A 23,583-nucleotide genomic window follows, 5' to 3' on the forward strand; every position below is an offset into this window, starting at 1 on the left:
AAAGAACAAGCCCAACTGGCCTTTAAAAAGCTTGTGGCCGCGCGGAGCGCGCGCAGAGTTCCGAGCTGAGTTCCAGTCTGCCCCAGAGCTCTGCTGTGTGAGGACGTGATTTCTGAATCGGTGACCCACTTCTACTGTGTACGCGGTGTACACCTTTAAGAAAAGAACAAGCCCAACTGGCCTTTAAAAAGCTCGTGGCCGCGCGGAGCGCACGCAGAGTTCCGAGCTGAGTTCCAGTCTGCCCCAGAGCTCTGCTGTGTGAGGACGTGATTTCTGAATCGGTGACCCACTTCTACTGTGTACGCGATGTACACCTTTAAGAAAAGAACAAGCCCAACTGGCCTTTAAAAAGCTCGTGGCCGCGCGGAGCGCGCGCAGAGTTCCGAGCTGAGTTCCAGTCTGCCCCAGAGCTCTGCTGTGTGAGGACGTGATTTCTGAATCGGTGACCCACTTCTACTGTGAACGCGGTGTACACCTTTAAGAAAAGAACAAGCCCAACTGGCCTTTAAAAAGCTCGTGGCCGCGCGCGGAGCGCGCGCGGAATTCCGAGCTGAGTTCCAGTCTGCCCCAGTCTGCCCCGGGAAGCTGGGGGCTGACGGCTCCACCAAGGCTCCACCAAGGACTTCAAGGACTTTAAGGGCATCTTGTGCACCGAGGACCAAGAGGTAGGATCCCTTGTGCTTCTTTGTGCCCATCGGCACCTTCTGTGAACTTGTGAACTGCAGGCAGAGCTGTTATAACTCTGCGCCTCCCTCTGCCCCCCCTGGCTCAAGCCTCCCGGATTCTCGTATCTGTGAGTCGGTGGAAAACAGCCTACCCGGCGGCAAGCTACTGACTTTGCTTTTCCCTTCCCTTCCCTTCGCCCTTCCTGTCGTCCCCTTCCTGCCTCCGGCAAGCTTTTCCCCTTTTCTTTTCTCTCACCCCTTTCTCCCTTCCCATCGTTTGCCCTCTCTTTGCCTCCCTCCCTATCCCCCCCACCCCCTCCTTTTGTTCCCCTCCCACCCTCCCCCCCTTTTTTTGTTCCCCCCCGTACCTTCCTCTTCCCCTTCCCCTGTCTAACCTGCGATGGAAGAAGACCTGGATCAGCGTCTCCTAAGGAGCCGCACAAAAACGACCCTATTGACTGCGACTTCATTGGTGTCCTGTAGCGCTGCTGGCTCCGCCCCGCTACCGTCCCCGGCGAGAGCCCCAGCGTCCTGTAACCCGCCTCCTCGATCAAACTTGGGCAACTCACAATCAGGGGACTACAAAGAATCTCTATTGCCCGATAGAGGCAACGACCACGGGCACACACCAGTACCCCACCCGTTGGTCCAAGGCACTACGTCTGCAGTGTCTCTTTTTGCCCTGCCCAGGGACCCACGGACCTCTCCGTCTCCAAAGGATCCCAAAGACAGAGCACTTGGATGTCTTCCGGACCACCGTCAGTCTTTGGCAACAGAACCCGCTATTGCCCGCTCTCCCACCGCCTCGGCGAGTGACCAGTCCTGTGCGGGGGCCGGAGGGCCCCTGTCAGGGGGTCTGGGGGTGGGCCAAGCGGCAATTGAAGTCCCATTTGCTTCTCAACTCCTCACATCTCCGGCTGCCATCCTTGAGCTACGGGACGCTCAGCCGTCAACAAACCTCCAAGAAGGTACAATTGGCTCCGCTCTGACTCAGCAGCCAAAAGACGCATTGCGTCCACTCCACCCGGACACTAACCCACCCGCCCAGGTCCAGATCTCCATCTCACAGAACATCCTGGCCGCCCAGACCATCACGGCCTTGATTCACCCGGTTGCGGTGGGTCTACCGGGCAACCTCAATCATGTTGGTGCAGGGCTCGCATGGAATCCAGCGGTCTCTGCTACGCCGGATGAGACCATCCAGCCATCTGCATTGGATGTTCTCACGTCATCCGGGACGGTTGTGGCTACAGCCCCTCCCGGCAACACCTCAGACACCGGGGAAATAAGGGCGTCTGACCCCCAGTCTTGCACAATCAATCAATTTCCTCGAATCCTCTTCTAGAGGAGCTCAGCGAGGCAGACTCTGACCCCTGCTCTGTAACCTCGGACATGGGCAGCCGTAAACTGACTTCCCACCAAAAGAAAAAAAGACCAATCTTTAAAAAAAAAGGCAATTCTGCACCTAAGTCCCGAGTAACAATATCCACAGCCAAACCTATGGCCGCCACCACAGGAAAACAGCAGAACCTGTCAGGTCTTCCTTCAAAAGTCTCCAGACAGACCAAAAAGGCTGCTCCACAGCAAGGCCAAAAGAAGAAGAGCTACACAAAACCTGCTCTACCTATCCCACTTCTGTCTACCGCTTTGCTGAACTTCTTCCAGACGCAAGGCAAAAGGAAACTGTCCAACGACTCGGAACTTTCGGATGCGGAAATCCTTGAAGCTCTGGATGAGACGCCACTGGCTTCTAAGTCCAGGAAAACTGCCGCTCTCGCCAACCCCCAGGTCACACCAGCCGGGCAAGTCCCGGCCCCAGCCACATTGTCCCTTGGACTTCCATCGAATCCCCCCCCCGGTCTGACCTGGGACTCGATCATCTGGTCACCACGACCCCAATAGTCCCAGCAGTCGTCCAGCCGAAGGCATTGTCGCTAGCCACGCCAAGGCGGGAGGTTTCTTCCTTAATTCTACCAGAGCACTCTCAGGCAAAGGCTCCGTCACCACCGATTCTAAGGCCGGCGGTTACAACAACGATTGATCCATTAAGTAACACAAGGGCCTCATACCAGCCCCTTTCGGACATCTTTGACTTGTTGCAGCCCAAAGTGGACCCACAAAGAGAAATGTCTCCCCAACTCTGGGCAAAGAACCACTTAACGACTCCGTTTCCTGCTGCGAGGCACCAAGACGCCTTGGTTCACCCATCACACCTGGATGATTCTAATGCCCAAACAAGGGACCCAACTCCAAGGCCCTTCAGCACGCTTGACCCTGGAGGCTGTAACTACAGGCGTAGGCATTCACTGGCGAACCCTTCATCTCTAGGAGCAAGGGACATGACAGCGAATGGAAGATCGTACTTCTCCTCACCATCCCAGAAAGACTCACCCAACACCAGAAAAGATCTGACAACAATCATGTCTGCAATCACTATCTCCATGGCCCCCTTCTGTAAGCTGTACGAAACGCTAAGTGACGTCTCTAAAGACAACACGGCCATCTTAGCGAACATACAGTCGAAGCTAACCTTCTTGGAAGGCTATCTAACAGCCATCGACCTGAAGTACGAAACCCCGCACTTAACAAAAGAGGTGGTAGCCCTAGCACCGGACATGTCCGTGGCCTCTTCGACAACAAAAGTCTCTCTACCACCGTCGACAGTGCATAAATCAACACAGACGACTCAGGTAAAGCAGCTAAATGAAATTGCTCCAGTATTCTTGCATAAAGCAAAATTACCCCCAACGTCTAATCTGTCTACACGACTTTAAATCTGGCCTTGGCAAGCAGTCCGGGCCCGATCCAACATCCGATTAACGGAAAGAAAGTCTTGAAATTAGCTGTGAACGATCAATCAATGCCACCAGCCTGTAAACCAAACCAACGTAGCCCTCCACGGGAGGGCTTGACCTCCAACTCCAGAGTTCCCGGAAGTGCGGGCCAAAATTTCACGCGATCAGGCTCTGTGACGGACCTTACCCAGTCCCCTAGATCGACAGAAGAATTCCTGAATTCAGGCCTACTATCGGCGACGTCGCCTGGCAAGGTGCAATCCGCTCCCGAGAAAGGACCAATCTCTCGTGAGACCTTGACAACTTCTCCCTCTGGCCGTAACTCGAACTCCAGAGCAGACCCTCTCTTATGTCCGATGGAGGCCCCTGAGCTGAATAAACCGGCACGGATCCGACATACTGATGAGCCACCAAGATACTCGCCTGATTTCCAAAGCAGACCCAGTGCGAGAAATCAATCAGCCAGGTCGCCGCGGCAAGGGGCGCGGATAGCCAGAAACGTAACAGATAAACTTACTGTCTGTATGAGGGGCAATTCTACGCGCATTTTCAAAATAGAGCAAATTTCCAGCAAAGATAAGTACATCATCTTGAATAGAAGAACTGTGTTAAAAATTACATCGGCTACACCCTCGCTAAGCAAACTAAATTCGGAAGACTTTAAAAGGGTTGAGCCTTATCATAGAGACAACAAAGCCAAAGCATACCTGCACATTTATTCTTCTACAATTCAAGACATATGCCGCCTAGCCAGCGACGAACTTAAAGCGCAAGGCCTGCTGCTGTTTGAAATAAAGATTCTGGACCTTAAGAACAGTACCCAGGAACGACAATCTAAAAAAGGAAGAACTGGTGTCCACATCCTTCCCAACGTCAAACCGATCGAAGAGACGCACTGAAGGCTCACTTTACCTATCCATCAAGAATCCCGAAGCTGCGGCAAGATTCACATGAATGTCCCATAAGCTCCTCCGGGGGCTCTCCCGACCCACCTCGAGTAGTATCGCAAACTCACCATCGGTCTCAAGATATGCAAGAAACATCCAGGCACCGCCCGCTGTATTCCCTAAATCAGCGATCCCGTGCGGCTCAAAGAAAGCGAAGCTGGAGAGACCAATCCCCACGAAGAGACCAGGCAACTCACAGATCTGGTGTGCAATTCAAATTACCACCGTCGCCAGTTCTTAAAAAACCCGCCCCTCAAGCCGGCCCTTGGGACTGGATAAAGGGGGCTCTATCTTCACACCGCCTTAGATAGCAATTACCGAAAGAAGCCGACATCCAACTGCGTCAAAAGTCCTTGTCGTTGGCCTCCTGGAACACCTGAACAGGTCATGTTCATCTGACTGACCACAACACTTTCGACCTGGGTCAATTTGATATTTTCTGTTTGCAAGAAACATGGCTCCAGGATACACCCTCAATGGATGGGTATGACATTGTGATCTCGCCAGCTGTAAAAGGGCTGTTAGGCCGTCCCTCAGCAGGCCTTCTCATCGGAGTACGGTCAGATCAAAATCTAAAACTGATCAGGACCACAGCCAGATCATATGGGGTACTGGCGGTCCTAATTGAATGGAACCCCGCCTCTGAACCTTTAAATCCACGGTCAAAGCAATCCTCTTCCCTGCCACTCGCTTTGATCACTACATATTGGAATCCTCAAAGAACATCAACGCCACTCTTTTGCCAAACCATGGCGGAGGTAATTGATGAGATCCTTATCGAATGAAACACTCCCTTCGTACTCGTATGTGGTGATCTCAACGCGAAGTGTGTCCAGCAGAAGAAAGACTCTAAAAATTCAACCGAGGCAACAGATGCGGAGCACAGAGGCCAAGCTTGGATGACCCTCATGACATCCAGGAATTTACACAACGCTGCCTGGATCCGTGAAGGGCAGTCCCATCTCCCGAACTGGGAGAGGGGCCGGTCGACTGCTACTTTGGACTACATTTTTGCGTCACAAGCTCAGTGTGCAGCAATTCAAGACTTTCAAGTGGTCAAAACGGCTTCCAGCGACCACAATATGCTAACTATTTCATGGAGCTCTTCTGCTCGTAATTCAACTTACTATTTACCATCGGTTGAAACAAATCCCCAACAATCGCGCCTTCGACTGACTTTGGCCAATATTAGATCTATTAGCGACCAGTACGTTGTGGAATTTGGGACTGAACAACCTCTTGCTCCACCCATCAGGCCGGACTACCTCCCCATGTTCCTTAAATACAGGCATCACTCGGCAGCGGGCCCGCCTATCCCCAAATCGTGCAACCACCAGTACAACAAGCAAACAGCTGGGAAGAAAAACGTCTTGAGAACTCTCAGAAGACGCGCCAAGGCAGACAGCACCGCTGCTGCATGGGATCGCTGGAGAACTAAAAAGAAAGCCTACAAATCATGGATCAGAGCACGTCGAGCTGTCTTATACCAACAAGACGCAGAATCAATGATGAAAGTCCTAACTGCAAAGAAAATGGCTGATTTTTGGTCCTTGGTAAATGCTTCACAAGGATCCACAACTTTTAGCATGAGCAACTCAGTTCCAGAACAAGTCTGGGTCACGTTTTTCACCGACCTTTTTGCTAGTCCGACCCAGGCTACGATGCCGTCTCTGGATTCCTCCGCAGCGCCTTGGATCGATCTCTCAGCAATATCAGACATAAGCACAGCCATCCAAAAGTTAAAATCATCAAGAGCTCCAGGCCCGGATGGTCTGTCGAATATAGATCTAAAGAAGCACCATGATGAATGGGCTGCCTTCATGGGCATTCTGTTTGCCCACTGCAGAACTACCAGACAGATCCCATTATCGTGGTGCAAAGCAACCATCATACCAATTTCCAAACAAGGAAGCAGAGAAGCCCCGGAAAATTATCGCCCTATTGCCCTATTGGACATTATGGGCAAACTGCTTGCCACTCTTCTTTTGGATCACTTCCACCGCTGGGAGAAAGCAGCCCCCTGCAGTGATCCCTAGGCTTCAAGAAAAATGGCAGCACCGCACTGAACATTCTCATACTCACAATCCTAAAACCAAAATAAAGCAGGGCGCCCCTACGGTGTACGCGGCTTTCATCGACCTTTCTCAGGCTTTCGACCGACCAAGATTGTGGAGAAAGCTGGAAAACTGGAAGTGTCCACCTGCCGTACTACAGCCAGTAATAGCCCTTCACACCAATACCTCACTCAACGTCCGACTGAATAAACAGGGGGCCCTGTCTAGAGATATCCAAGCGCATAGAGGAGTTAAACAAGGCTGTCCCCTGGCTCCGGCACTTTTCGTGGCTTTTTTGGGGGACTATAAAGACTCGGAAGTTCTGGTGCGCAGCTTCCCTCCGAAGTTCGGCAATTCCCCCCTGTCCCGTCTGCTTTACGCCGATGATATGATCCTGTTCGATCAAACGCCTTCAACGGCAGTTGGACAATCTGGCAACCTACATGACCACCAACAATCTCCAAATAAACCAGACTAAAACCAAAATTATGGTGCTGTCCTCTTCTCGCCACCCTCCGAAAACCACCCGGTCTTGGTCAGTGTGCGAAATTAGAATCGAAGTGGTCCAACAATTTAAATATCTAGGTGTGTTCATAGATGGGTCGTCTCAAGAACTCAAAATGCAGCAACATCTCTGGGCTAAAACTAAACAACTGACTTCCCAACTACGAGCACTTGACAGGAAGTATGCCAAATTCTCATTAGTGCCGGCCATTAATTTCTACAAGGGAAAAATGGTCCCCGCACTGACCTATGGCATGGATGCCATGTTCACCATACCACCCCAACTATGGTGAAAACTAGAGGCCTATATATGGAAATCTCTTTTAGGCCTTCCGAATGCAATTCCTATTGAAGCGATCAGACGAGAGTTGGGCCTTCTGTCGCTAAGCGCCACCGTCAGTGGGGCCGCACGTGCCCTATTTAGGAAAACCTTAATTAAAGACAGCTTGCCAATCTTTAAAATTATTGGGCAGGAATTGGAATCAACTAACACCAAGACGGTCCAAAAATGGGCACACCTTTAAAAAAACAAACTGGAAGACCTGCAATGTTCACTCAATGACTTGATAACGAACCCGCAAAGAGTAAGTGAAAAACTGAAACTGCAGGATTGGATTACCACCATTGACAAAGCTGCTTCCATCAAGTGCCTAAACCACCTTCCACCAACCTATAATAAATTGAAACTTCCTCTGGCGTACAGTCTGAGATTCCCAGACAAAAAACTGCACTCAACATTTTTAAGGGCACGTTTAAACTTGCTCCATACTCGAGAAATCCTAGGGAGAAGACGGCTGGCCAGCTCAATTACATGCAGACTGTGTGAAGACCCTGATTCTGTTGAGAACATTCGCCATCTTCTCCTAAACTGCCCGTCTTTGAAGCAAATTCGCACTCCGTTTTTGACTCCGCTATGGCTTGACTCAGTCCTGAATGATGAGCACACGTGGTGGTGCCGCTTGATATCTGGCGAAAAGTCCCAATGGGCGGTAGTCACTGCCAAAATATTGGAAGCAGCCTTCATCAAACTCTGCGTCGTAACTTAAAGCGACCCGCCTGGTCTTGGATTTTCAATGGACATTTTTCTAATTACAGAGGACTTTCTCCCTGTTCAATTTTGAGAACACCTTTGAATTTAATACCTTGAGACTTACCTTTACGCACTCTCTGACGTACATCAACTGTAATTAACAACTTCTTGTAAAAATCATTTTTCCCTTGATTACATACAAGTAAAAAAAAAAATAAAAAAAAAATAAACTAGTGACACCATACGTACCAACCCTGGGCTGTGCCCAGCCGCCTGGAAAACATACTTCCAAAAGACATACAAGCTGCCAGCCCACAGAACTAATGTTCCTCTGATCTGAAAGCACCAACAGCACAACAACAGCTACCTTGCACTCCCACCTCTGCCACTACTAACTTACCACTCCAAACAACTAGACACCATCTCTTACAGGTCCAGGTGTGCCCAGAGGCTATAGGGAAGTTGCACTATTCAAGTACCAATCAAATAGCACGATTTACCATTGAGCATGTGTTAGTGCAGCGATCAAACTGTAAGTTCTTAAGACCTAAACAGCACAGCCATTGGACACTGGTAGACCACAGAGGACACAAGTATACCACAGAGATGAAACCCATAGAGAGAATAGGAGGCTAATATGAGGGCAGCAGAGAAAGTTAGTACAGGGAGAGCATAGCAGGTTGGCACAGGCATAGCACAGTTGGTTGGCATATAAACATCACCATAGGTTGTCACAGGAGAGGTCAAATAGCGTATCAGGGGAGTAGCAGAGTAGGTTGCATGTGGAGAGCAACATACGATGGTATTGGATAGCACAGTGTGTTGTGGCTTGAGTGTTGTGGAGAGTGCGACACAGCGCCGCAGATTGGCATAGGGATTGCACAGTAAGTTAGATATAGGATAGCACAGAACACTGCTGTTGTGTTGCACATGACGTTAACATCGGGAGGGAACAGTATATAGAAATACTGTGGGGTAGCTCAGCGAGTTAACACTGGGAAGGTGCAGTAGATAGGAACTAGGATAGCATTAACACAGAGAGACTGATGCACAGCCACATGGATAGCACAATGCACATAGCGGGCTGTAGGTGGATGACTCAGGTGGGCACAGACAGGTTGGCAGCCAGCTGGTTGGCACAGGGATAACACTGACATAGAGACAGCACAGCAGGTTGAAATGTGCCAGTCAACCAGAACTAACCAGGGGAAAGCAAACCAGTGACCTTTAAGTTGGAACAGTTAGGGCTGGACAACACAGAACAGGGTGTTGGAAGAGAGACACCACACTATAATGGCACTGATAAAGTGTTGTCATTTGATTCAACACAGCACAGTTGCCTGGCAAAGAAACACAAGATCGACAAGACACCGAAGTCTGCCACTCTGTCTGACCCTTGCCAGATGTCAATCCGTCACAGGAACTGGTACGACTCAGTAAGTTGATGCACACACACACAGACACAGCCAGAGAACACATACGTTCTCAAACACACCGCAGAGTTTGTTGGTATTGAGACAGTACACTAGATTGGCACCTGATGATATCAGTACATTGATACAGACACATGCCAATTGGTGGGCGCAGATAGCACAGTGGCAGACAAACATCCATAGCACAGTGGGATGGTAGACTAGAACAGAACTTGTTAATGCGGCCACAGTAGCATTGGTTGGCACAAACACAGCACAGTGGTTTGGGTAGAGGCAGTTAATATAGACATAGGACAGTTTATCACACACACACCCTAACTGCCCCCTACCCCCCACTGTTGTTTGGAACAAATACAGCACAACAGGCAGACATTGACACATGTCAGGAGATTGACCAGAGATAGCACAATAAGTTGGAACTGACACAGCACAGTATAGGTTTAGTTTAAGTGCAGTAGGCTGGCATAAACACAGCACAATAAGCCGGAACAGTTACAGCACAGTAGGTTGATACAGTGAAAGCACAGTATATTGGCACAAAAGCAGCACATTATATTGACACAGTTACAGCACAGTAGGTTGGCAAAGAGACAGCACAGTAGGATGGCACAGGTACAGCGCAGGGGATTGAAACCCCTACAGAATGGCCAGTTAATACAGTGACAACACAGTAGGCTGGCACAGAGGCAGCGCACTGGATTAGCACACTTGATTAGCACAGTCACAGCAAAGAAGGTTGCTACAGTTACAGCACAGTAGGCTGGCAGAGCCACGCCACAGTAGGCCGGCGCAGTCACAGCACAGGCGGTGCTACAGTTACATCACAGTAGGCTGCCTGAGACACAGCACAACGGGTTGATACAGTTACAGAACAGTAGGTTGACAGAGACACGGTACATGAGGTTGATAAAGTTACAGCCCAGTGGGTTGGTGCAGTTACAGCACAGTAGGCTGGCATATAACCAGCATGGTAGGCTGACAGAGACACATCACAGTAGGCTGACCGGTACAGTTAAAGTACACAACAAACACGTTTCTTTGGGAGAAAAATATACGTACTTGGAATGAAGCAGAGTGGCTGTCAAGACTTTGAGGTAACCACAAAGGGAAAACAAGACAGTGAGCTAGGTGGCCCTCAGGAAGAACACCCTGGCCCTAGCGGGGGTGCCTGTCCCTAGATGGCGGATGGTGCAACGCCTATCTAAGAGGGATAGGTGAAGAGACTGTCCCAGACTCTGTACAATGTGTGCAGATTGCTAAATATGGATCACACTCAGCACTAAACAGCAGCCTAAGGACAAGCACCTAAAGAGTTTCTCTGTGAGTGTGTGACTAGATCTCATGGAGATAACAGGCTGAATCTCAGTACCACATCCACAGAAACAACACGTATGATCAGATTTTAAAGTGCTGTCTCAAATGCGTAAAATTTCACGGGTTAATAAAACATTCATTCTAAATCTCATAAAAGTACTTCTTGCCCTCTTATTAGGAAAACAGCATAGGTAAGACTCAGCTGATCCTTCTTTTTTTTGAAGGAAATTATATGCCTGTAGAGCAGACAATTCCACAATTCCTCCATGGTATTAACCCGATCCCACTTTTGAATAGATCTTCTAGCTTTCTTTTGGTTTAGTAAGCAAAGTTTCAAGCGACACCTCCATAGACCCCCAACTTCTTTAAACAATCTATATGGAATTCGTAGATAAAACCCTTTTTCAGAGTGCCCTCACACACCTCTCCACTCAGTTTAGTGTGTACACTACTCTCCGAGTTTGTATAACATTTCCTAAAGAGGGACAGTCTTCAGCAAATAACTGTGCTTTGTAGCGATTGAAGGCCCATTTAATATCTAATCGCACCGAGCGGCATACACTTCGGGAGAAAATAGAGAACAGAACGCCATCGTATGTCTTCCATTAAACTCATTTCTGACAACATCCCAATAGGAAAGAATTCTAATCAATAACACAGTTTAGGTATTTCTTTTGCCAAGTAATACTTCCTTACTGGTAATGCAGAAAATGTTCTGTATTTCCCATCTAGTTTTTTTAATTTGTCAGGCTAAGGAATGTGTTTTATCTTTCAGATAATTTCTATAAAAGGCCTTTGTGTATTTAGATATAATTGGATAACCCAAATATACCATTGAGGATCTGGTTTGCAATCTGCAGTTGCTTGGAGTCCACTTAAAAGATGTACCTTTTTGTTTTTTTTTCTTTTACTGAGTGTTATTATCACCGATTTCTGCAGATTGACCATCAGGTTATTATATTTCATATATTGATTGAAGGTGTTTAGTAAAGGCTGTAGACCTATGGGAGTTTGGTCAATTAGTAGAAATTCATCCGCATAGGCTACCCAAAACATATTTACCCCTCCTATTTGCTGTTGAACAAAAGAAGCATTATCTAGAGGACTAACATATACAACCCTGCCTAAAATCGGTTGTTTAACCTCAACTGTATACAAGATTCGTAATAAGGGGCCTGGCAGACCCAATATTTCCAATTTTGCCCATAGAGTTGGACGGTCTACCCTGTCAAAGGCCATAGGAAAATCCATGGATGCTATGTAAATTGCAGTTGATTTCCTTGACCATACTGACTGCTACAGGCTAGATAATACAATGCCCGCGCAATCTGTGCCCATGTTTTTATGAAACCCAATCTGGTTGCAGACCAGAATATGGTCAGAATTACACCATAATTCTATGTGCTCCAGCATCACTGAAGCAAAAATCTTCAAGTCCGCATCCATATTGGCAATTGGGCGGTAATTAAGAAGAGAAGATTTGTCCCGCCTTTTAAATATAGGTACTACATATGACGTTCTCCAAGAAACTAGCATAGACATAGTGGCATTTATGTTCTTAGACATAATACCCAAAATTGACGTCCATAATGGTACATTCTCTTTAAATACTGAGTTACCAATGAGATTAGAACCGCAGGCATTAGAAGGTTTTGCCTGAATAATTGCACATTCAACATCTCTCTCCTCTATCAATTCCTGCCAATTAGGATTCATAGCCACTTTATCCCTTTCAGTGGGCAGCGAGGATAGAGATTTATAGAGATTTGCAAAATGGTCATGCCATGTTTGTTCTGACATAGGATGTGTCTGAACAACCACTTGGTTTAGCTCCATTTCATTTAATAATGACCAGAAATTAGATGTCTTGTTATTTATTTATGTTTGTGTAAGGCCTTCCATTATAGCCTCAGCATCCCTTTGAAGGACTTAGTAACGATGGGATTTCAGCCAATTTTTCCTCTTCTGCTTCAGGCATTTAATCCCATTGGCAATATCCTCCTTTGATAACAAGGAGGACTTCAGACTAAGAATTTCTTTGATTATCTCTATTTTCTTGTTCTTAACCAGCAATATATCGAATTCATGTGGATGGATTCTTACTCTTATTGTCTTTATTTTCAGATTTGGAAATGTACCCAGCACAGCTTGTAAATATGGACCAAAAGCAGAAGAATAATAAGTGGCTTTTTTTGTCTCATAGTTACAAACCCCGAAGTCCTTTTGGACTAACATATTGAAGTTATAGATGTTTTTATTGTGCCAAGTTATACGGTTACAGTGTACATTAACTGAAAACAAATAATACTCTCTAGAACACAGTGGAAAAAGCCCTTTCAATTTTACACTCAACATAGCATGATCACTATAGGAATTTTGTTTCACAAATAAATTATTCGCCATGTTATGCAAATTCTTAGTAATAAATGCATAGTCGATGACTGAGGTTGCATTCCAACTAGACCATGTGGGTGTAATGCGCTGGTCATCCTCATTAAGCAGTGTCATACCCCAACCTTCACGGAATAAACATAATTTCTCGCCCGCACCCTCTTCCTATTAATTGAAGAACAGGCGCTAACACATTCTTTTATGGAGGGTCCATCTTGAAGTTTGCTTAGATCGCGTATATTTTCTGGAATAAGATATTCAATATCCGAGAAAAGAGTTGGACAAACAATTAGCATTTAAATCCCCTGTGAAGATAATTTCCCTGCCTGGATAATTTTCAAACCATGCTTCCAATATGGCATCTACATCCTCAAGAGTATTTGCAAGATTGTCTGATGGCATCCAGTATAGATTAATCAGAAAAAGCTTCATTCCCGGTTTCCTGGAAACTGAAATTACTCCGACAACTAAACATTTCAAGAACTTCCAGGTTTCCAGGATACTAAGCCCTTTTCAGATTGTATAGCAATTAAAAGTCAGCTGGCAGGCTGCCCTCTAGGGCCTTGTATGGCAGGTTTGACTATTATTTCATAACTGTCGAAGACGGGGGATCCTAACATCCATGTCTCTTGTAAGAATATGATATCGCATATACCCAGATTGCTGCAGAGGGAGGGGTCAGAGTACAAGGAAGAGAAGCCTATAACATTCCAGAACAGAAATGCCAAAGGCCCAACGGTGACCTTTTACTTTCTTAAATTGGGAGATGGCATTATGAAGGGACAACAAAAGGCATCGTAAAATTATTATTCCCATAGTCTTCATCTCCAGAGTTTCGATTGTACCCTTCTTCGTTTTGAGTAATTGGTATGATACATGCTACCTTTGGTTCCCCCTGTGTTAACGGTGCACCTCCCTGCTCTCTTCACTCAGAGAATGGTATCACAACGAAGCCCATTCTCTGAAAATAGGTTGCCTCCTTTAAGACAATCTCACAGATCGTACGTCAAGGGATGACCAACCTGACATAATCATAACCTCTGGGGAGTATATAATGTACAAGTTTTATGTCCTTCGAATTGACAAATCTAAGAGCCAGGATTTCCCTGAAGAGGGCTACTATGTCGGGTCTATTTAAAGAAGTAGGCCTCTCTTTACTGAACATATAATTAAGGGTGATGCTAGAGTCTTCTACAAATGCCGGCTCTTTCATCAGTGGATCCTTGCCTGAAAGAGTGGATCAATGGAAATGTCCCCCATGGCCCTGATTTGCATTAAAGTCTGTGATAGTTTTAATGTCAGCAAGATCAATAGGTGCAGATATATTTTGCTTCGACCCATCTAAGAGGTAATTCACAAAATCTTTGACTAACAGGCCCTTGTATGGGTCATTCGGCAGTCTCGGTTTTCCAGATGCTTCATGAATATTATATCTCAGGCCCTCACTCATTGGCCAACTCTGCTTTGTGCAACTGCTTCCTCTGTATTCTTTAACAGGGTCGGGCATACTTAACAGCAAAACCAAGTTTATGCCCCTCCCCGATCCAAGAACACCTTCAGTTTGGGATCCATATGGTGGGTCCCTGGACAAAATACTTTTCACGATTAATCTTATTTCCTGTTCACCAAGTACCCGGGTACGGCTTCTCCACTCCTATGGCAAGTACTATCCCCTGTTGTACTGGTTTTGCCCCCTCTCGATACTCAGAGTAATTTTGAACACGATTTGGTACACAAGGGTAGGGTTCATTGGTCTGATCAATGCAAACTATGCCTGGACCTACAACTAGGTCCACAACAGGCACAGGTAAAGACACCGTAGTGATGGAATCTATCTGTTTGACTAGTTCAAGCACTGTCGGTTGATTACCTTTCGCCTTACCTGCATCGGTTAATCTTGGTTCCACAGTCTTATTTGGGACAGTTTCTATTTCCTTAAATCTTTGATACTCAGCACGTGGCTCTTCTGTTGACTTACCTCTATGTACGCTGGGTACCCCTATCATCCTGCAATCAGCATCGTCCTTAACTTCCAGCTAAGGAGCATCCTCTATGAGTTTGTAATCTTGTAGATCAGTAAACGTAACCTCTCAGCACCATTTTCTAGAGGAATTATGTGTACATTTTGGTAATGTTTTTATATTGTTTTTCTTCTTCTTCTTATTCTTTTCATTTCCTTTGTTAAGGTTCTGTTGTTGTGAGCCTCTTTGCTGGTGTGGACCCTGTTGCTGTTTGCAGGCATGGGGATTACAGTGTCCCTCCTCTAGGGAATAGGATTAGGTGTGTTGGGAGGTTCTGTTTGGGTCATCTTATCTTCCTCCTACAGCACATGAGCCCCAATGGCTGTTCCCAAATCCCTGTTGCATGCTTACATTGACAATCATCTTTTCGGTCCTTTCCCCTGACAACACAAACCAAAGAAGCTACTAAAGAGGCTATTCCAAATATTCCTTTAGCATGTGCTTTGAAATCTTTAAACATGTCAAATTGCACAGATTGCAAACTTGCATTGTCATTGTAACTGTCCATATAACCATGTGATGTTTTTCAGAGCTTTTGCGCAGAATTAAATCAGAGCTCCTCCCCGCCCCCCCTGCCTTTCTTCCTCAAAGTGCTCCGATAACTCTTTAAGAGGGAAATGTCTCCCGTCAAGAACAAGGTGGAGTGGTGGAGTGTTAACAGGGACTGTTATTACTGGTACAACCCCTTTCGTTGTGTCTACCCCCATTATCTGCTTCTGGATATCTTGCGGCATGGAACCTATATCCCCCATAGGAATCGGATATGGGTTTGGACAAGGTTTCATTTGAAACATCCCCTTCATGGACCCCCCACCCCCTTAGAGCTCATTTTATCCGGTCTTACATGGGCCGCGATATAGAATCCACCGGCTCAGGAGAAGGAGGAAGTGGTAAGGCCATTGCCCGAGAAAGACTATTCCTTCTTGATGTAAAGATCAGGGCTGTACTAGTGATTCCTTTCCTTGATGGCGCCATGCGTTCTTTAGGCTTACGCATTTTCCCTTAAGATATTGTTCAGTCAAGCACAGCAATATTAATCAAGAAGTATCCCCCTAAGGAAGAAAGATTAGTCTAGCATAATTCTGTCCTGTTCCACTTATATTTAAAATCGCTAAATGTACCAATTTTTTGGACACAAAGAAAGAAATGATCACTGACTGCGCCACAAACCAGCGAACAGCCAACATCACTCTGTGGGCACTCAGGGGTGCACGCGACCTGGGAGTTAAGTGTTGTGCCAGGTGCTGTGTGGGCGGGGCTTCCCTTAAAGGGGTTTTCACTCTGTCAAAACAGTAACAGAATGGTATTAGAAAAGAGCTATATTACCATGTAGATTGCGCCCAAAGGGTCCACAATCCCATTAGAATTGTAGATCCTGATCCTAACCCAGTACCTTCAGAAACAGCAAAGCAGCAGAAAAGAAATGGTTGCAGCTTGCAGCAGTGTCCTGAGCTGAACAGCTAACAGCACTCTGAGGGCACTCTGCTGTGCGCGTGCGTGGGTGAGCGCGACCCGGGATTTAAGTACTTGCCAGGAAATCTTTGGGCAGGGCTTCCCTTAAAGTGGTTTTCTCTCAGTTAAAACAGTTACAGAATAGTATTAGAATAGAGTTATATTAAGATCTAGATCATGTCCATAGTGTCCACAATCCGTTTAGAATTGTAGATCCTGATGCTAATCCAGTTCCTTCAGAAACAGCAAAGCAGTAAAAAATGTTTGTCGCAGCTTGCAGCAGCGTCCCCCGCTGAACAGCTAACAGCACTCTGAGGGCACTCTGTTGTTACAGTTACAGCATAGTAGTCTGGCTGGTAGAGTTAAAGAACAGTACGTTGGTAGAGACACAGCACAGTAGGCAGGCACAGAGGCAGCACTGTAGATTGGCACAGTTCCAGCACAGGAAGTTGATACAGTCACAGCACAGTAGGCGGGATGAGACACAGCACCGTAGGCTGGTGCAGTCACAGCACAGGAGGTTGATGAAGTTACTGCACAGTAGGTTGACAGAGACCCAGAACAGTGGGCTGGCAATGTTACAGCACAGAAGGTTGATCCAGTTACAGCACAGTAGGTTGGCACGGTTACAGCACAGTAAACTGGCACAGCTGGGTATGCTGGCAGAGATACAGCATGGTGGCTGGTATACACACAGTACGGTAGGCTGGCAGAGATACAGCACAGTAGGTTGATACAGTAACAGCATAGTTACAGCACAGTAGGCTGGCACAGACACAGACAGTAGCTTGATACAGTTACAGCACAATATGCTGGCACAGACACATCACGGTCGGCTGGCACAGACACAGCACTGTAAACTGGAACAGATATAGCCCGGTAAACTGGCACAGGCACAGAAGAGCTGTTTGATACAGTTGCAGCTCAGTAGGTTGGCACAGTTACAGCACAGTAGACTGGCGCAGGCACAGCTGGGTGGGCTGGCAGAGATACAGCACAGTAGCTGGCATACACACAGCACGGTAGGCTGGCAGAGATACAGCACGGTAGGTTGATACAGTAACAGCGCAGTTAGAGCACAGTAGGCTGGCACAGACACAGCACAGTAGGCTGACACAGCTACAGCACAATATGCTGGCAGAGACACATGACGGTCGGCTGGCACAGACACAGCACTGTTGGTTAATACAGTCACAGCACGGTAGGCTGGAACAGACACAGCACGGTAGGCTGGCACAGACACAGCACCGTAGGTTGATACAGTCACAGCACAGTAGGCTTGAACAGACACAGCACGGTAGGCTGGCACAGACACAGTACTGTTGGTTAATAAAGTCACAGCACAGTAGGCTGGAACAAATACAGCACGGTAGGCTGGCACAGGCACAGAAGAGCTGTTTGATACAGTTACAGTACAGTCGGTTGGCACAGACACAGCACGGTAGGCTGGCACATATACAGCTCTGCAGGCTGGCACTGAACTGCAGGTTAATACAGATACTTGCCACACAAGGGATAAATACTCAAAGGCATACAGGGGACAAATGAGTAACAGGATCAACACACTTAGGGGTGTCCCCCGGATGAACCATTCAAAAGCAAATACAAATTTAGTGGCCCAGTCTTAACTCATACTGGGTCCCACTCCGTAGGTTATTCACATCACCACACAGAATGTAATACACAGTGCACTAGAGTTTTCATTTAATATATAAAAAGTTTTTTTTTAATTTTATTGCATAGGCATGAGTCCTATGTTTCACAGAATAAAACAAACCACATACAAACATATATTAATGTGGAGAGTGTAAATATGCATCTAATAGCATTATTATGATAAATTCATAAAAATTCAAGGTGACACAGCCACAATTCTCTAAGATGGGGGAGACCGGGCACACATGCTGTCTTACTGACCCTATCTGAATAACAAGTCACAGAAGTACCCCATAAAGCAGTGTCACCTAATGCAAATTCTAACATGACTTAAACATGGCGAAATGAATTGCACCTGACCAAGAAACACACATTTGTATTTGCTTTTGAATGGTTCATCCGGGGGACACCCCTAAGTGTGTTGGTTAATACAGATACAGCACGGTAGGCTGGCACAGTCACAGAAGAGCTGTTTGATACAGTTACAGTACAGCGGGCTGGCACAGACACAGAACAGCAGGATAATACAGATACAGCACAGTAGGCTGGCACAGATACAGCACAGTAGGCTGGCACAGATACAGCACGGTAGGCTGGCACAGTCACAGAAGAGCTGTTTGATACAGTTACAGTACAGCGGGCTGGCACAGACACAGAACAGCAGGATAATACAGATACAGCACAGTAGGCTGGCACAGATACAGCACAGTAGGCTGGCACAGATACAGCACGGTAGGCTGGCACAGTCACAGAAGAGCTGTTTGATACAGTTACAGTACAGCGGGCTGGCACAGACACAGAACAGCAGGATAATACAGATACAGCACAGTAGGCTGGCACAGATACAGCACAGTAGGCTGGCACAGTCACAGAAGAGCTGTTTGATACAGTTACAGTACAGCGGGCTGGCACAGACACAGAACAGCAGGATAATACAGATACAGCACAGCAGGCTGGCACAGATACAGCACAGTAGGCTGGCACAGATACAGCACAGTAGGCTGGCACAGTCACAGAAGAGCTGTTTGATACAGTTACAGTACAGCGGGCTGGCACAGACACAGAACAGCAGGATAATACAGATACAGCACGGTAGGCTGGCACAGTCACAGAAGAGCTGTTTGATACAGTTACAGTACAGCGGGCTGGCACAGACACAGAACAGCAGGATAATACAGATACAGCACAGTAGGCTGGCACAGATACAGCACGGTAGGCTGGCACAGGCAGGGCGCAAATGGTCGGCCCCACCACTGACAGCAGCATGGCACCGGTTATTTAAAGCCCTCTGTTCTGCAGATACATCGCTCTTGCTCTGGTTTTCATTACACGTCACCCCTATAAATTCCGCGGTGTGTAAGCAGTAATTTCCAATATATTCTCAAATATAGTTCAATTATCTTCCCGATATATCACGGGGAAGCAGCACCGGCGAGCAGGCCGAATTAAGGCTTGCGAGCATTGTGGGAACTCCTTAATGAGATTTTGCAGCGCGTTATGCATGAGGTCGTTGAGGACACAGCGGGGGACCCCCCACCCCCCTCACTCTCCCTGATGAGAATGAGGTGCGATTAGGCAGGACGATTAACACAGCACCTTGAGCAACTTTGCGTCACACTCAGGCCTGCTTTTCTGTTATTTATAGTTTATCGACACGAGTATGGGATTCTGAGCAGTCAGCAGTTGGAAGGAACAGAAACTTTGTCACAACAAAGACATGGGGGTGGAGGGTAGTTGGGGGGCACAATGAGGGGGTCGCCGACATACACAATCTACTGCACCACAGCAATACAACTTGTCCGACTGGGATAGCAAAGCTGACATCCACCCTGTTGCAAGTGAGACTGCACTCCTGCAACACTTGCACTCTCTGCAAAGGGCACCTACTGTGGATGAGGCGCACTGAGCAAAAAGGGCACCTAGGACAGCATAGGCTGAATAGAGGGCACCGTCTCCACTCTCTGCAAAGGGCACCTACTGTGGATGAGGCGCACTGAGCAAAAAGGGCACCTAGGACAGCATAGGCTGAATAGAGGACACCGTCTCCACTCTCTGCAAAGGGCACCTACTGTGGATGAGGCGCACAGAGCGAAAATGGCACCCAGACCAGCATAGGCGGAATAGAAGGCAGCACCTACACTCTCTGCATGGGGCACCTACTGTGGATGAGGCACACTGAGCAAAAAGGGCACCTAGACCAGCATAGGCTAAATAGAGGGCAGCACCTACACTCTCTGCATAGGACACCTACTGTGGATGAGGCGTACAGAGCGAAAAGGGCACCTAGAACAGCATAGGCTGAATAGAGGACACCACCTACTGTGGATGAGGCACACTGGGCGAAAAGGGCACCTAGACTAGCATAGGCCGAATAGCGGGCAGCACCTACACTCTCTGCACAGGACACCTACTGTGGATGAGGCGCACAGAGCAAAAAGGGCACCTAGACTAGCATAGGCGGAATAGAAGGCAGCACCTACACTCTCTGCATGGGACACCTACTGTGGATGAGGTCCACAGAGCAAAAAGGGCACCTAGAACAGCATAGGCTAAATAGAGGGCAGCACCTACACTCTCTGCACAGGACACCTACTGTGGAGGAGACGCACAGAGCAAAAAGGGCACCTAGAACGGCATAGGCTGAATAGCGGCCACCATCTTCACTCTCTGCACAGGACACCTACTGTGGAGGAGACGCACAAGCGAAAAGGGCACCTAGAACAGCATAGGCTGAATAGAGGGCACCATCTCCACTCTCTGCACAGGACACTTACTGTGGATGAGGCGGACAGAGTGAAAAGAGCACCTAGAACAGCATAGGCTGAATAGAAGACACCATCTCCCCACTCTGCACGGGACATCTATGGTGGTTAAGGCACAGCGAGCGAAAAGGGCACCTAGAACAGCATAGGCTGAATAGAGGGCACCATGTCCACTCTCTGCACAGGACACCTACTGTGGATGAGAAGCACAGAGCGAAAAGGGCACCTAGAACAGCATAGGCTGAATAGAGGACATCATCTCCACTCTCTGCACAGGACACCTACTGTGGATGAGGTGCACAGAGCAAAAATAGCACCTAGAACAGAATAGGCTAAAAGATGACACCATCTCCCCCCTCTGCACAGGGCACCTACTGTGGTTGAGGCACAGTGAGCGAAAAGGGCACCTAGAACAGCATAGGCTGAATAGAGGACACCGTCTCCACTCTCTGCACAGGCCACCTACTGTGGTTGAGGCACAGTGAGTGAAAAGGGACCCTATAACAGCATAGGCTGAATAGAGGGCACCGTCTGCACAGGACACCTACTGTGGATGAGGCGCACTGAGCGAAAATGGCACTTAGAACAGAAAAGGGGGAATAGAGGGCACCACCTCCACTCCCTTCACAGGACTCCTACTAAGGTTGAAACACAGTGAGCGAAAAGGATGCCTAGGGCACACAAAGGCTGAATAGAGGACATCATCTCCACTCTCTGCACAGGACACCTACTGGGGAGGAGACGCACAGAGCGAAAAGGGCACCTAGAACAGCATGGGCTGAATAGATGGCACAGTCTCCACTCTCTGCACAGGACACCTACTGTGGTTGAGGCGCACAGAGCGAAAAGGGCACATAGAACAGCATAGGCTGAATAACAAAGAAAATCGCTTTTAAATAGCAATTATTTGAAGCGCTTCCACATAGTGCCATTTGGCAGTGAGTATAACATCCTGCTGCCTTCTGCACCACGAATTTGGGATCTTTTGGGACTTTCTGCCTGCCAACTGAGTGCACCGTGCAGTGCTTTCAACATGGCCGCCCTGGCCTCATCTCCATCTGAGGCTGTGTGTGCCTTCTTGGCTGCCTCTATGGTGCTCTGCCATTGGCTGGGGACTCTCTCTTCCTGACCAACGAGGGACTGGCAGGCTTTGGCCAGCCCCTCACGAAGGCCCACTGACTCTGTTGTTTTCCTTTCTCCTCTTTGCTCTGGAGTGCAAGGTCCTGCAGCCTCTCAACATCGAAATTTTCTTTTTCCTGGTCTCCTTGTCTGCACAGGGCTGTTGCAGCCACTTGGTAGAGGTAGGTGCAATTGTCCATTGCCCTCTGTACCTCGTGAGAATTGTGGGTGCATTTTAAAAAATGAAGAAAATCGCTTTTAAATAGCAATTATTTGAAGCGCTTCCACATAGCGCCATTTGGCAGTGTTTATAACATCCTGTTGCCTGCTGCACCACGAAGTTGGGATCTTTTGGGACTTTCTGCCTGCAAATTGTGTGCACCATGCAGTGCTTTCAACATCGCCGCCCTGGCCTCATCTCCATCTGAGGCTGTGTGTGCCTTCCTGGCTGCTCTATGGTGCTCTGCCATTGGCTGGGGACTCTCTCTTCCTGACCAACGAGGGACCCACAGGCTTCAGCCAGCACCTACCCAAGGCCCCCCGCTTCTAAGGCTCCTGTCAGCTTCCCGGTCTGCTTTCCGAGATGCTAATACAACAGCCTGACCCTCCCTGGGGTTGCCATCTCTTTTCTACTATCAACCTGGACTTCCACGACTGTTCCGTTTCCCCATCTATTGGTTAGTTTCCCTCTTTCTGCCTACCCTTTCTAATTTCACTTCACGCTACCTTCTTCCTGTGTTTTTTAACTGGTCTTCCCTTCATGCTCTCATCTGAGCACTCACCTATGATCCCATCTCATTTCTTTTACCAATTGGTGCCTTAGCTATTGCCTTGAATTTCAATATCTGGGTGTGTTGTGGGAAAGTCAAACTTGCGTGTTTTTGGGATAGTCAATTTTGGGTGTGTTTGGGAAAGTCAATTTTGGGTGTGTTTGGGAAAGTCAAACTTGGGTGTGTTTGGGAAAGTCAATTTTGTGTGTGTTTGGGAAAGTCAAACTTGGGTGTGTTTTTGGGAAAGTTAAACTTGGGTGTGTTTTTGTTCACCTACACTGCTACCTGCTAGCCCAGTGACTGCTCCATACCTCTATCTTGTATATTTCTCCTACTGCCTCCTCTCTCTACCTGCCCATGTCATTATCTGTTTCTCCTATCACTAAGTTCGGTAAGAAGAAATTCAAAAAGGATATCTTGGTTTCTAACTCTGGTCTCCCCATAGCTGATACCTATTCCAGCTCCTCTGCCAGACAAACCCTCACTGACATCCTCTTTTTCGTTCCTTCACAAGATCTCTGGACCCTTCATATGATTTCTGTGCTCTGTCCTTTCTCCTCCTCTCCCATTAATGGTGGCACCCACTGGGAAGTGCGTATTGATCTATTTGACTCCTCTAGAGTCTTTATTAACATCTATCTAAATGGTACTGTCATGGTGCAAGGCCCTC

The sequence above is a fragment of the Ambystoma mexicanum genome, chromosome 9 (genome assembly GCF_040938575.1).
Source record: "Ambystoma mexicanum isolate Mex_15411 chromosome 9, UKY_AmexF1_1, whole genome shotgun sequence".
Taxonomy (NCBI): Eukaryota; Metazoa; Chordata; class Amphibia; order Caudata; family Ambystomatidae; genus Ambystoma; species Ambystoma mexicanum.